Here is a 13,730-nt window from a genome sequence, read left to right on the forward strand (position 1 = left end):
ATAGGGCATTGTGGGGTTACAATACGTAGTAAGCAGTGAGGGGAATTTCAGAGAGGGGTGACGTTTCCTAGCCTGACTTTTGGCAATGTGGTCCTGTGCATGAGATCAGAGTTTTGCGCAAGGTTGAAAATTAAGCAACATGGGGTAGGTAGGCGTGCTTTGGGAGCAAACGGAAATGAACCAAATTGGGGGTACTGGGTGGCATGGGATAAACATCTCTAGAGGACTGGGAAGCTAGCAGCAAGATCAAATTTGATGAGTGATTGAGAGAAATGGCAGGAAAGCAGTCGGCTAGGAAAGTTTTCAGTTACTTGTACACCAGAAATGTTGACACAAAATGGAGGAAGCAAACCAGAATATTGTCAGGCAAATAATTGGACAGCAGCAGGGGGGCAAGCCAAGAAACATCGGTTAAGAAAAAGGTTAAAGAAACAGAGAAGGGTCTGTGCAAGATAGGGATGCAGATGATACCAGCACTGGGAACATATCAAGCTCTCAAGCAGGAAATTGCCAAAGAAAATATCTACAACAAGTCTAAAGGAAGCTCTTTGTTGTTTGAAGCCAGGACAAGAGAATTGTGAACTAAAACGTGCCGAGTCAAGTACTAAGGGATAGACACATTATACACTGCATGTAGAGAGGAAGAGGAAACAGCTGAACCCCTGACACTTTTCTGTAAAGGGCTTTGCCCTGTAGTTCAAAGCAATGGGGTTGGTTCTTTCAAAGCATTAGGGTTTCGCAACGGTGGAGGCAAAATAGCCGTTAAGCAGGTAGAAATAGCCAAACAGAGGTTATCTGATTGGTGGCTAAAATCAAAACAAGAGTGACATTTCACCCTCCGCTCAGTACATAGTAGATTACAAGTCATGGCTAGATGGCGCGAGCCGCCACCTGATTTAAAAGGTTCAGCCTTATCCATCCATCCATCCATTGGCATACCAAAAGTCAGACCGTTCATTGTGAACATTCTCGCTGTGCGGCAATGCAGAGCCAAACCGCCCTAAGCACTATTTTCGCAGTGATGAACGTGTCGCACTGACGCATGCACAGCAAAACATGGCAATGGCATCTAAAAACGAAGTTCGTACCGGCGGCAGCTGAAGCTCCTGAAAAGTTGGTCAGAATGTGTGCGCTATCAGTGCTTGATTTATACGATTAATTAAAGATAATGCATAGAATGTCACCGTCTCACACGATGGCTTGTGGATGACATGCGGGCACTCATCCCATATTGACGACAGCACGGTGATTGAGCTGTTCACAGGCTTTGTCCTCAATATCGTGGTGCTTGGCAATTTTTGTGCTGGGTGTGAACAGGCACCAAAAGATGGCGACTCGACCTGTTAGGTTTGGAAGTAGGATCATATGTGCCAGTTGGATGTTGGATTAAATTTGAAGCTGCACTGATGCTTCTTCAAAGGGCGCTGCAAAATTAAAAGACGAGATGCATTTTGCTTGTGTTTTTCTGTTTCGTCCGTGCCATTTTTCTCCTCAGCTCGGTTGGCTCGGCGTAGTGAATGTTGTATACTGTGTTTCCTGCTCTCTGTGCTAGCACTATGCCGTGCTGTTGCGCATATAACTGCAGCAAGAAGCCTTAAGATGGTTATGCAATAGTCATGATACCACAAGGAAAGCGTGACAGCTTGTGCAGGAAGCAGTGGCTGCATAACATTGGCTGAAAAAGGCAAAGAACAATGTTGTTTGCAAGGTGAGGCGTCTTTCTTATTGTTCATATCAAAGAATTCTCTAATGCTGCATATCTTAAAATTCTTAAATGCTTAATATTCTGGTGGGACTCCATCACCTCGCATGTCGCCAACTGTTGTTATTCAGTCGGAAATGCAGCACTATAGGTTTTCCACTGTGCCTAACCTAACAACACGACCTTGAAACAGATCTAAGGCTTTCGCTTAATAAGCCACTGGCAGAGGGATGTGCCAGAACGAATACTAGTCCAGACGCACAAAGTAGAGCATCATCATGTGGCAGAAAAATTGTCTGCAGTATCGAACTTGCCTCAAAGCTCCTTCTACATCAGTATGCCCCACTCATACGGCTTTAAGAAAAAACGAACCGCCTCGTAAACGTTGCTTTGAGCATTAACGATGCAGTTATCAGCATTTCTCAAAATTTTCCACACCACTGGGCTGTGCAACTGGCCCAAGACAGTGCGCCTCCGTAGAAAGCTGCGGCCCATCCGCGGGAACCAAGGAGAAAAGGCGAGGAGAATTGAGGAGGGAAGCGCCGCGGGGAGGAGAGTGTCGCTACTTTCAAATTATCAAGGGGCTTTAGGTGGCAGAGGTAATTGGCACCATCCATCGGGAGGGCGAGAAAGCAAATCCGCTTCCCTTGTACGACCTCCTAGATCGGCGCGCGGGCGCGCTCGCTGATCCAGAAAGCCGTGCCTTTTCGCTCCTCCTCTCAAGTCCTTTCCCGTTGCCCTCTTTTCTCCATGCGCGCCCTTGTCTCCATGCGCGCCCGCCGCAAGCTTAGTTGCTACATGACATTTTATGTCTCGTTATCTGCTGTTATCGGGAAGCAAGCGCTGGCTTTGCGTAACCGGCGTGGGCAGTTTCGTCAGTTTCGTGGTCCTCGATAGCTGTGTGCTCGAGCTCCGTGATGTTTCACCCGTTTCATGACTCGCACCGATCGTTCATCGTGCTGTGGTGCACGAATATGTGAAAAAGAAGCCATGCAAGGTTGTTCCGGGTGCCTAAAGACAACAGGTGAGCGCGCAGACCCAAGGACAGGACATAAGGAGACGCATGCACACGAACACAGTGCTCTGCATGTGTGTGCTTTGTGAGTCTCCGGACGTCATTGCACCTTGATTCTGCTACACTTCCCTCTTACTGGTAGAGAACGCTGACAAATAGATGTTCTTCTCATCCTCATTGTCACCTGGTTTATGACTTGTTTTTCTGTGCCAAGTCTCATTCTGCGACTTCAGTAACTCACCCAGCATTCCATTCCACCCTCAGTGCTTTTTCTGTGTCGCCGTTCTACAAACGTACTAACAGCTGAAAATTTACCGTTCGTGTTTATGTATTATATCTCACTAATCGCCGACGAGAAAACAGCACAAACAACCTTCTTGTGTAGGCATGGATACGCTTTCTTTTTCTTCTGGAAAGCAGGAGCATTGTAAGTGTCCTAAATGTAGATTTTTTCAGTTCGTGTTTATTACACAAACGAGTGCCCAATAGGTACGACTTAGTGCCTTAAGTGATGTAATTTTGCTGCTAAGAATTGCATTCGGGGTGAAAGAAAAGTCGTGTTGTTGGCTTTTTTTACATGGTCTTTCATTGAGGAATAGGAATTTCTGCGAATGTTTTCTATGTGCTGCTGCAAAAGCTGACTACCTTCTGTTCCCCTTTGCCACCATTACTCTAGTTGTGGCCAAGTGCAAAACAATGTGATAATGTGTATTTCAGTTTTTAGTACAATGTTATTTTTGTTCTGCCATGTCTTTTTCATTTTCATCATCATCATCAGCCTATTTTATGTCCACTGCAGGACGAAGGCCTCTCCCCATGATCTCGTATTGCCCCTGTCCTGTGCCAGCCGATTCCAAGTAGCACCTGCAAATTTCCTTATTTTGTAGCACCACCTAGTCTTCTGTCGTCCTCTACTGCGCTTCCCTTCTCTTGGTACCCATTCTATCATCCTAATGGTCCACCGGTTATCTAATCTGCGCATTACATGACTTGCCCAGCACCATTTTTCCGCTTAATGTCTATTAGAATATCGTCTATACCCGTTTGCTCTCGGATCCAATTTAAAGTTATGCCTAGCATTCTTCGTTCCATCGCTCTTTGCGCAGTCCTCATTTTGTTCCCAAGTTTCTTTGTCAGTCTTCAAGTCTCTGCCCCATATGTCAGCACCAGTAAGATGCACTGAGTGTGTACCTTCCTTTTCAATGATAATGGTAAGCTTCCAGTCAGGAGCTCACAATGTCTGCTGTATGCAATCCAACCCATTTTTATTCTGTGAATTTCCTTCTGATGGTCAGGGTTCCCTGTGATTGGTTCACCTAGGTAAACATACTGCTTCACAGACTCCCAAGCTCCTAATGGTGTCTCCACCCTTTCTTCAGCTTTGGACAGCGCTTATAATAGATCTAATGAGAAGGAGGAAATGGGGGAGGGAGGGGAGGTAACTGACCCCGTAGATTATTTGGGAATTCTGTGGCCCTAAACGGTAGAAAGTTGGGAATTGTATGCCTCCTTTAACTTGCAGTGGCGCCTTCTTCGATCAGTCAGACATGGTTTGGGCATTTCGCGCTTGTAAACAATTGGTGTCTATGTGGCCGCCGTGGTCGCAATACAGTTCTCGGGATTACTAACAAAAATAAGCAAGGAAGAATAACTGCAGATACAGACGAAAGAAATGGACGCGTATATGATCGTTCTGACGTGCTGAAATCTCTGTGTTAACTTTACAGCTAGGTGTTGTTGCTACATGCTTTTCCTTCTTTGCGTGAATATTGTAAGCAAAAACCTTCCCCTCATTTCACTCTGTTCCTTTTGTGCGGAAATTTTGCATCCTCAAGGAAAGCCCATTCTGGCAGCGCGTCTCGTAAGTTGCAGCGGATAAGTTTCCGAGCATTTGTATAGTGTTCAGGAGCGTGTAGTGTCAACATCTGTACGCGTATTACGTTGCCTGAATATGTTTTCAAGTTCTGTATAAGCTAGGTTCTATGTATTGTGGCTTATAAAGTGGGAATCGTGGCAGGTGTAGATGTCCGGAATTTGTCTGCGTTATATTTTCTAATGTTGTCACTAGAAAGTATGTGCAAGGTATATCGATAGTGTATTTGTAAAATTCTTTTCGTAAAGATTTAGTGTTGCACCACTTAGTGTCAATTCTTGGTGGCCGTTCTAACCTCTTGTTTCCCGAATCTCACGCATTCACGCGGTCTTGCGCGGCTAGGTACACGATATATTTTCGCTGAATTGTAACAGCACTTAACACTCGTGCATAAAAATAAAAAAGGGAAAAGTTTTTCAGCGCTTCCTGAGAGGCCCCGAGATGCGTATGATCTGCTCGTCGCGTCTGCTTGTCCCTTGGCGTCGTTTTATTCAGTAGTAATGAACATGCCACGCATTTCATATACTTTTATGCAGGTTTATAAGTAAGCTCTCTTTTTTTTTGTATGGTTGTCAATCCAACAATCTTAGCATTTTATTCTATCCTTCAGGTATTTTGCGTGTCATTGTTTTTGCCATTACCAGTAAATTTTCCCTTTCTTTTGTTGTCATGAGTATGTCATGCATGTCGTCCAGTTATGTGCAATATCTCAGTGAGTATATCAGAAGCTCTTTTACTTTGGTCTTTAGAGCATCATATAAAAAATCTTCACATGAAACGGCCTTTGCATTTTCTTGAGTTTTATATTTTTTTATTTCATTGTCTGTGAATCTTTGTGTTGTTTAGTTACCATGTACATGTCATGTATTTTTCAGCTTTGTTTACTTTCTGAGCGTGTATCATACCAAGTTATGCGAAAATATTCGTTTTCCGAAACGGAAGTCAATAAAACAAGGCCAACGAACTGTTGTTTTGGAAATTGAATTTATATATGTTCTGGCGTATGCTGGCATACTCAAAGTATTGACAAGACTGCGTGCATGCTTGCTAATGCATAAAGCACCCACGGTGCACCACACGCCAGTTCACAAACAATGCCTGGGGTAGTGCATGTGCGGGATTAGAAAAAAATATATGCGCCGCGGACAGGCAAAAAGAAAGCGAAATGTAAAGTCACATGGTGCATGGGGAAGGGTGGAGAGGGAGCAGAGTGGGTCGTGATAAGAAAAAAGAAAGAACAAAGAGCACTAGAGTAAGGAGGTGCCGCGCGCCTGCTGTTTCTGTTGCCATGACAACGTAAACAATCATGTGCGCCGCCATTTTGCCAAAGTATCGCCCTCATGGCTAAAGTGGTAACTCAAGGGAACCTTGGCGCTAGCGTCGAAAGAGCGTCTGCTTGAAAACAGCCAATTGCAGCCATGCGGAGATTCATACCTGGGCAATGCCTCCTTTACTAGATGCCTGCCGCGTGAGCTGAGATGTTGGTTCCGGCCTTTCTCTCTTTCCTGTTCCCCACCTCTGTCGACTGCGAGCGCTAGTTGCGGCGGCTGCTCCAAACTTTAATCACGTTCTCCTGCCTCCGAGATTATAGCAGTGTCTGTTGCAATCCTGGAGGCAGGACCTGCGATCTCTTGTCAAGCCATTGGTCGAGTAATCTAGTAATCGTCATTTCGTCCACACAGGAAGTAGGGTCGGCAGCGAGCGCCGTCTCTCCGCGACTACCCCTAACTACAGAAACCTTCGCTCCAATGGGAAAAGTAGTGATGCAGAAGGCATCTAAACGAGGCATTGCCCTGGGCCGTAGCCACCAGACAGTCTACCATTGGCTAGGCTGGGTCGTCTCGTCTCCATCTCTCCGCGGCTTCTTGGTTCATGCCGCGCACGCTGACACCTTTTCATAGGCCGACGACCGTGTCGCCATGATCTACGAGGTTTGCTACACAGTACAAATATTGCATCAACTCAGAAGGCATCACCGGAATGACTGCAACCAGGAAGACTATATTCCTGGAGGCTTATAATGCAATGGCAGTTGTAAATATTTTAATATTGTGTAGTATTATGTATGAAAAATAAGGTTATTTTGTTATTTTTTTCATGTTCTCTCAAAATCTTGTGCTTGGTGTTTTTTTTAACTTGCAGAAGTGATATCTCGACCTTCAGGGCGCATAGAGCCATTATTATTGCATTGGCATGTAGCTACATGTGTGTAGCTCGAAAGGTCAGGAGCAGATTATTAAATCTCGGCTTTGGAAATGTGCAAGTTGGCCATTAATTGCACCACATGATAGCCAATTCCAAACATAGAATTTAATTTGCTATCAAATAGTTAAAAACCTGGCATGTAAAATAAAGGTACTCCTAAATTTGTTTTCCTTACATTTTAGTATCCAGCCATATGTCGAAATCAATTTTCTGGCTGGTAGTGTCCTTGCTGTTGTACAGACAAACAATACCAAATTAATTTCATTCATCTCTGGAACTAGTGGGCATAATTGAAATCTAATTTCATTTTTAAAACCAGCATGAGAAACTTAAAGAGAATTTTCATTAAATTTCATCTAAAAATAATATATTTTTCAAAAACCACTTCCCCACATAAGGGAACACATGAAACAGGTGCTGACTCCAAGTAAAATTTATCGCACAAGGGCAAAAAATCTAGCAGAGCTGTATGTGTGCTAGACTACTATATATCATCAACTGTAGACAGCAGATGTGGCACATGCATCCATGTCTGGGGTGCAGCAATGGAACATGCTGTAGCAGTGTTGCAATCAAGGTGAACTTCATGCCGTTTAACATGTCTACCCCATCACCTACAGGCATGTCTAATAGACTGGTGTTTTCAGCCAAGTGACAGTGACAGCGGTATACAGTTCGACATATTGTGGATCTCGTTACGTTATTCCCCAACTAAAAGAGGTTTCCTGTATTACGACATGGCAAGGTGTCTTTGTTACTCTGAAGTTTTGTGCAGTTTAGAAAGCCAAGGAAGTTGTAATTGAAAACATATGTGGATAACTGTGACATTGATGAGCATGAATTCATGTCCTCGCTGCAAGCTAGGTAGCAGTTTATTCTTATTCAAGAGCCACTTTCCTCTGAAGGTGTCAAAGATATATTTAATATATGTTGTGACCACTTACAGTAAACGAGGCTTCACCAGTGCTCACCAATCGCACTTTTGATGCACTGAGTGCTGGCAGGAGCATTGGGACATCGGTTGCTTGAAATAGGAACCAATGTGATCAAGACTAAGTGCGTATTGAACTTAGTGTTCAAAACATTGATTCTTTCGTACTGAGAAAAGCTATTTGTTTTATTGAGTAGGTTCGGCTCTAGTCAATCAACAATATTTTGCAATAAATATACGAGATTGTAATACATTGTGAAGCAAAGCATTGTGCCCCAACCTTAGTATGTCTGTCAATACAAAGAAAAAATACTTATTGTCGGTGCAACTGTTAATGTTTATGCTGGCTCTGACAGTGATCCTCGTGCTGTTACAGATGTGTCCATGCCTCCTCCTGAAAGAACATCGAACAAGTTGCATTGCTTGGGCTTCTACTGTAAACAAGCGTGCCAGATATTTGAACAGCATGCGTTTTTCTTTCTTTGCTACATGACACAGCAGTTTGATCTACGATTGATTTACCATAATGATGGTGATATGCCCATTTACCGATTGCCACCTATGCTTCTTTAATGGCCAATTCGCTTGCTGCCCCATCATTTTAATGAAATCATGAAAAAGAAAAAAGTTTTATTGCACTGAATGATATGTAATCATCAGGCTAAAAAAATACACCGCATTATAGAAGTAGAGAATGTAATATGTAGTGTGAAATATTGACTGTCTTTTTATATGTGTGCAATGTGTATGTGTGTTTGTTGGGGAGGGGGATGCCGTTTCATATTGCGGTTGCTGAAGCAATGGAAAAGGATCGTGTAAATTGTTAGCAGTTCACTACTACAACGAAAAAATCGCTTGTTTAATGCTCAAAGATGCGGCTGTTCCACCACCTGCAAATATGGTTTCAATGTGATCAACACTGTGTTTGTTCTTTATTTAGTTTCAGATATTCATCATTTTATTTGATGTTCCTTTCTTTTGTTTATAATGTTATTTCATTTTATATGCTGCATATGTTGTAACATCAGTCGATGCTCTTGTGAGGCATTATATTTCCTTCTGTAGTACAGCGTTAGAGATAAAAGTAACACAAAGGGACACTAAAGTGAAAAATGATTTCTTTTGCATCAGTAAATTACCCTTCTACAACACCAAAGACACCACTGTTACAACGCTAAGACGTTTGGTAAGCCAGAAAAAGCGCAAGAACAAAATACCGGTGGGGACACCTACTTAAGTTCCGGCACCTGAGGGCTTGACGTCTTGGATTTTGATGGCATCTTCTAGGGCCTACTAATTATATATAGCAGTACAGATTGACTACATTGATTTTCTAAAGGAACCAAATATTAAACATGGCAAATTTCAGGAACCTTTATTTAGCCAATGCGGCCCAAATGCGAAAACATACTTTGGAATCTCTGACGTCACGCTCCCGTACCAGCGCTAGGGTTTCGGCGCGAAATTCAAATACTGATACTTGCACCTTCATTTTCTCATCTAATAATCAAACTATTTTTTTGAAATGACTGCCTGCAGGGTTCTCAAACAATGCTTCATTAGTCTAAACAGATTCATTGTTTCGCTTTAGTGTCCCTTTAACTATTTGAACTTACTATATTGAGTGTTGACTACAGGCAACAAAGCAGAAAACATTTTTTTGTTTTTGCTGAGTTTTGGTATTAATTGCAAAGTTTCTAGCCAAATGTCTTCAGCCAACACTGAATAACAGGCAGCAAGCATCATTTGTTGGTTTAGAGCAGGAGCACAGGCCGAGGAACTAAGGTTGCTCGTGCCTCACTTTCTCTTGAGTGTGTCTCCAACACACTCAAGAGGAGACACACATCAGTTTGTCTCCTCTGAGCATATATTTGTATGCTCACCGGAGATACACTGATGCAAGATCTCTGGCTGAAGTGGTGTCAAATGCAAGGTATAAAGTAAAGAAAATGTACTCATATGGCCTCCATATGAAGAAAACTGTCTGTCGAAATTCCATATGGAGCCATAGGCTTGGGGTGAAGCCTACTTCCAGTTTCCTGCATTGTGTTTCCCCCTTACTGCTGAAAAAGATTCCACAAACTGTTTTTCTTTTAGTTGATTATGCTTATTTTCAATGTGTTTTGTGCACTTAGATTGTAGAAAATGAACATATTTTTCTAGTATTTATATATGCCGTCATAAAGGTTAAGCATAATATAAAAACTGCCAAGACAAATCCAAGGTCTATGTATTGGGAGCGTAAGATTCTATCTACCAAGGCTAGTTATTCTTGTAGTGATAACAATGCTTCTTTTTAATGCTTCTAAGTGGACCTGTATTCTCTTCTACTAGTACTTGTGCTGTCAATTTAGCCTCTTATAAATGCTGTGTTGATTCCTCTATCTTCTTTATATAGTCTCACGTGTTTCTCTTTTTTCCTTTTACTTTCTTTCATTTGTGTTAATATTTTATTTCATATGCTTCATCTGTTCAAATATCTATTGATGCTCTTGTCATGCTGTATAGTGATGCGAAAGAACATGTAATACTTAGTATTAATAAATAATAATTAACAAATAAATAAATGCCTCTATGAGCAAATGCATAAGTGACTATTTAGGCGTTGTATCGAAATTGGTTGCCAAATACATCTGTGTTCAAGCTAAAATGTATGTATTAAAGGTAATTGTATACAGAGATGTATGCAGATATAGGAGTCGGTGCGACACATGTACTGCACCATCACACTGTAGATGCCAGAGTAATATTTAGGTTGCCAGGCCAAGCTTATCAAGTATTTTGCTTTCGAGCGAGGCAACGCTTTTTAATTGACAGATGTAGCACTTTAGTTCCATCAAATACATGACACAGTACTACATTGACTTCCTGTGCTCCTTCTGGCTTTGCAGATTCCTTGCGATTGGCATCCCGTGAGCAGTACCTTTCACTCGTGTCCGTATGTAACCAGGTGCATTCCTGCCGCCTGTGCACTTACAAATCTAAATACAAGACGCACATGAACCAACACCTGCGCATACACACAGGTGAGCGCCCCTTCAAATGCCACCTGTGCCCGGAAGCATTCACTCAGAATAACAGCCTGACACGTCATCTGCGCACCCACACTGGAGAGCGTTCCTGTGAACAGTACCTTTCACTCGTGTCCATATGTAGCCAGCTGCATTGCTGCCGGCAATGCACTTACAAGACTAAGCACAAGAAGCACATGACTCAACATCTGCGCATACACACAGGCGAGTGCCCCTTCAAGTGTACCCTCTGCCCAGCGGCATTCACTAAATTGGGGCACCTGAAAGAGCATGTGCGCAGCCACGTGGGATAGCGTCCCTACAAGTGCCACATATGTTCGGAAGCATTCATTCAGCGTAACTACCTGACACGCCATCTGCGCACCCATATTGGCGAGTGGCCCTACCAGTGTCACCTGTGTCCCGAAACATTCACCCAGACTACCATCCTGACATGCCATTTGCGCACCCACACTGGAGAGCGTGCCTTTCCCTGTGTCCACTGTGGTGCATCCTTTTCGCGGAAAGACTACTCCTTGTGCCACATGTCCTGTCACTCGGAAAAGTCCTAAAGGTCAGGGGCTTCAAGTTTTGTTGTAGATACACCAATTGATCACATCCTTTCTTTTACAGCAGAAAATGATTTATAAGTTGCATTGAGAAATTTATAGCTATATCAAACAAAGAGTTTTTCTTGCAATAGTACCCACAGGGAAGCTGACAATGCCATATATGAGAATTTCTTATAAAGTGCCCTCGTGTCACCTCACCTACCCTAGCTTATCAAAATTTTATCTTGATTGTGGATTGGCCTAAAATGCGTTCGTGACTGTGTAAATTAGTTTCTTGAAATTACTTGTATATAAGAATTGAGCAAGAAAAAGAATAACATACAATTGAGAAAGGCCCCAGTAATATATGCCAAATTTCTTGTCTTTTTCACAAATTTAACAATGTTGGTGGAGTTCACATTTGACATAATTGTGTTTCGTAGTTCAAATACCTACGTTTTAGTAACGCCTATTACGTATTAGTACTATTATGCCTATTAGTACTACCTGACTACAATGGTGCACATTGTTTTAATACAGACTAAATTATTGTGCAAGCTGATATGTTCTCAAGCTGTTCACAAGCTGAAATGCATACCCAAGCAGAGTTTGTTCTCAAGCTTTAAACGTCCGTTGTCATATTTCTGGTTGAGCATTCGGAAACCCCCATAACACGTGTCGACACGCATACACCAAGGCCACGACATAAGAAAGTGAGCATCACAATTTCTGAGAAGCCATCGCTGATGTTTAGTGATGTCATGTCTGCAAACGGAGTAAAGCTGGTATTCTGTATTGAAGTGGTGTAGTGAGTATTACCTCTGGCCGGAAACAGCTGTTGAGATATCAGGCATACAGGTTGTTTAGTAAGTTGTTGTGCACATGTGCTCGTTTTGCATGTCTCGCATGAATTGATGACAATATGGTATTTCCTACAGGTTTACTCGATGTTACCTATAGGTCCTCGTGACGCAACATATAACAGCTATTGGGCCTGAGCTGCTAATTACAGAGTACTGGGAGATTAACACTGCAACGTGCCTCTCCTTTATTGTTTTGAAAGTAAATTACAAACGTTTTATATTTTACGTTATATACCATAGAACCGCGGGAGGGAAAGAAATTTAACAAAAGCACCTAGAGCCAATTTCATTCATTTTCAATGAAATTCAGCTAAATTTAGCTGCTGGCTATCTCCTATATGTCTATGTAACATACCATGCTTATATACGTATCACTCAGACCTGCTTAATGAAAAGAAAATTCCATCAGGACCCTTCTCGCAGTGAATGTTGACACTAATGTGATTAGCATTAAGGTTGTGTAGCGATAAACTGTATTGCCACTGTCATAATTTGTTATATTGAAGACTTAAATGCGGCCAGGCTCTCTTCTCACGCACACCTCTATGTACACTGCACATTCTAGCAGAGCCACCACAATGTTTATGCATGAAGCGTGTCTGGATATATATATATGCGTGCTTTTTGTAGATATATACATGACGATGAGAGCATGTGCTTTAATGGACACTGTGTAGTGGAACTGGGAAAATGCAGAGACGAAGCAGGCATTTTTGTTCTTGTTGTTTTTCAAGAGGCTGTTCCGCTGTCTTGATCAACGTGTTGTCTCCTGCTTGCATTCAATCGCAACACTGGTGGAGGTGCTGGGTACACAACCCTGCCTGATGCTCTGAACTCCTCTTGGGAGCCGTTCATCCAGCCCGTCGCCAATTACAACTCCTGTGCATTGCTTCAGGCGGTAGTTGCTAGGCCTTGCTCCCGAGTTCTACCCCCTACGGGAACGTTTGTCTGGGTGCTGTCTACTTCTGCCAGTGGCGACAATCAGCCCGCCACAGGTTCGACGAGTTCCCCAAGACAGCTGTACTCACAGTCCATCCCAGGTAACCCTCCTCTAACCACTGGTTTCCAATCACTTTCATGGTGGTGCACATGAAGACGGTGAACATGAAGACGCTCAGCAAAAGCTCTGCCACAAGTATTTCTCCCTTGACGGTAGTGCTCGCATGTGGTTTGAAAACCATGAGACCAACGTCTCTACATGGAATGATTTCCAACGTCAACTCATTGAAACATTTGCGAGTGTCGATCGACGGGACAGTGCCTAGCATCTAATTGGGTTGCGCATCCTTACACCGAACAAAACCATAGGAATCTTATGTTTGCAGAGGACATGACCCTCCTGTGTCATAGAGCTGACCCTCACGTGTCTGAGGAAAAGAAGTTGCGATACCTTATTCGTGGCATCAAAGAATAACTATTCGCTGGACCTGCGCGCAATCCACCGAGTACCGTGGCTGATTTCATACAGGAACCCACTGGTATTGAATGTGCACTCCATCTAAGATGCAGGCAGTACAATCGCTTGCCCACCGGCACTCCTATCAACACCGCCACAACGACCGTTAACAGTCACAACTCC

General features: G+C 42.9%; 1 pseudogene; it reads left to right on the forward strand.

Moving 5' to 3' along the window:
- Positions 1-13,730, forward strand: part of LOC142558441 (uncharacterized) — a 65,968-nt pseudogene that overhangs the window by 19,280 nt on the left and 32,958 nt on the right.

This window comes from Dermacentor variabilis, chromosome 9 (genome assembly GCF_050947875.1).
Source record: "Dermacentor variabilis isolate Ectoservices chromosome 9, ASM5094787v1, whole genome shotgun sequence".
Classification (NCBI taxonomy): Eukaryota; Metazoa; Arthropoda; class Arachnida; order Ixodida; family Ixodidae; genus Dermacentor; species Dermacentor variabilis.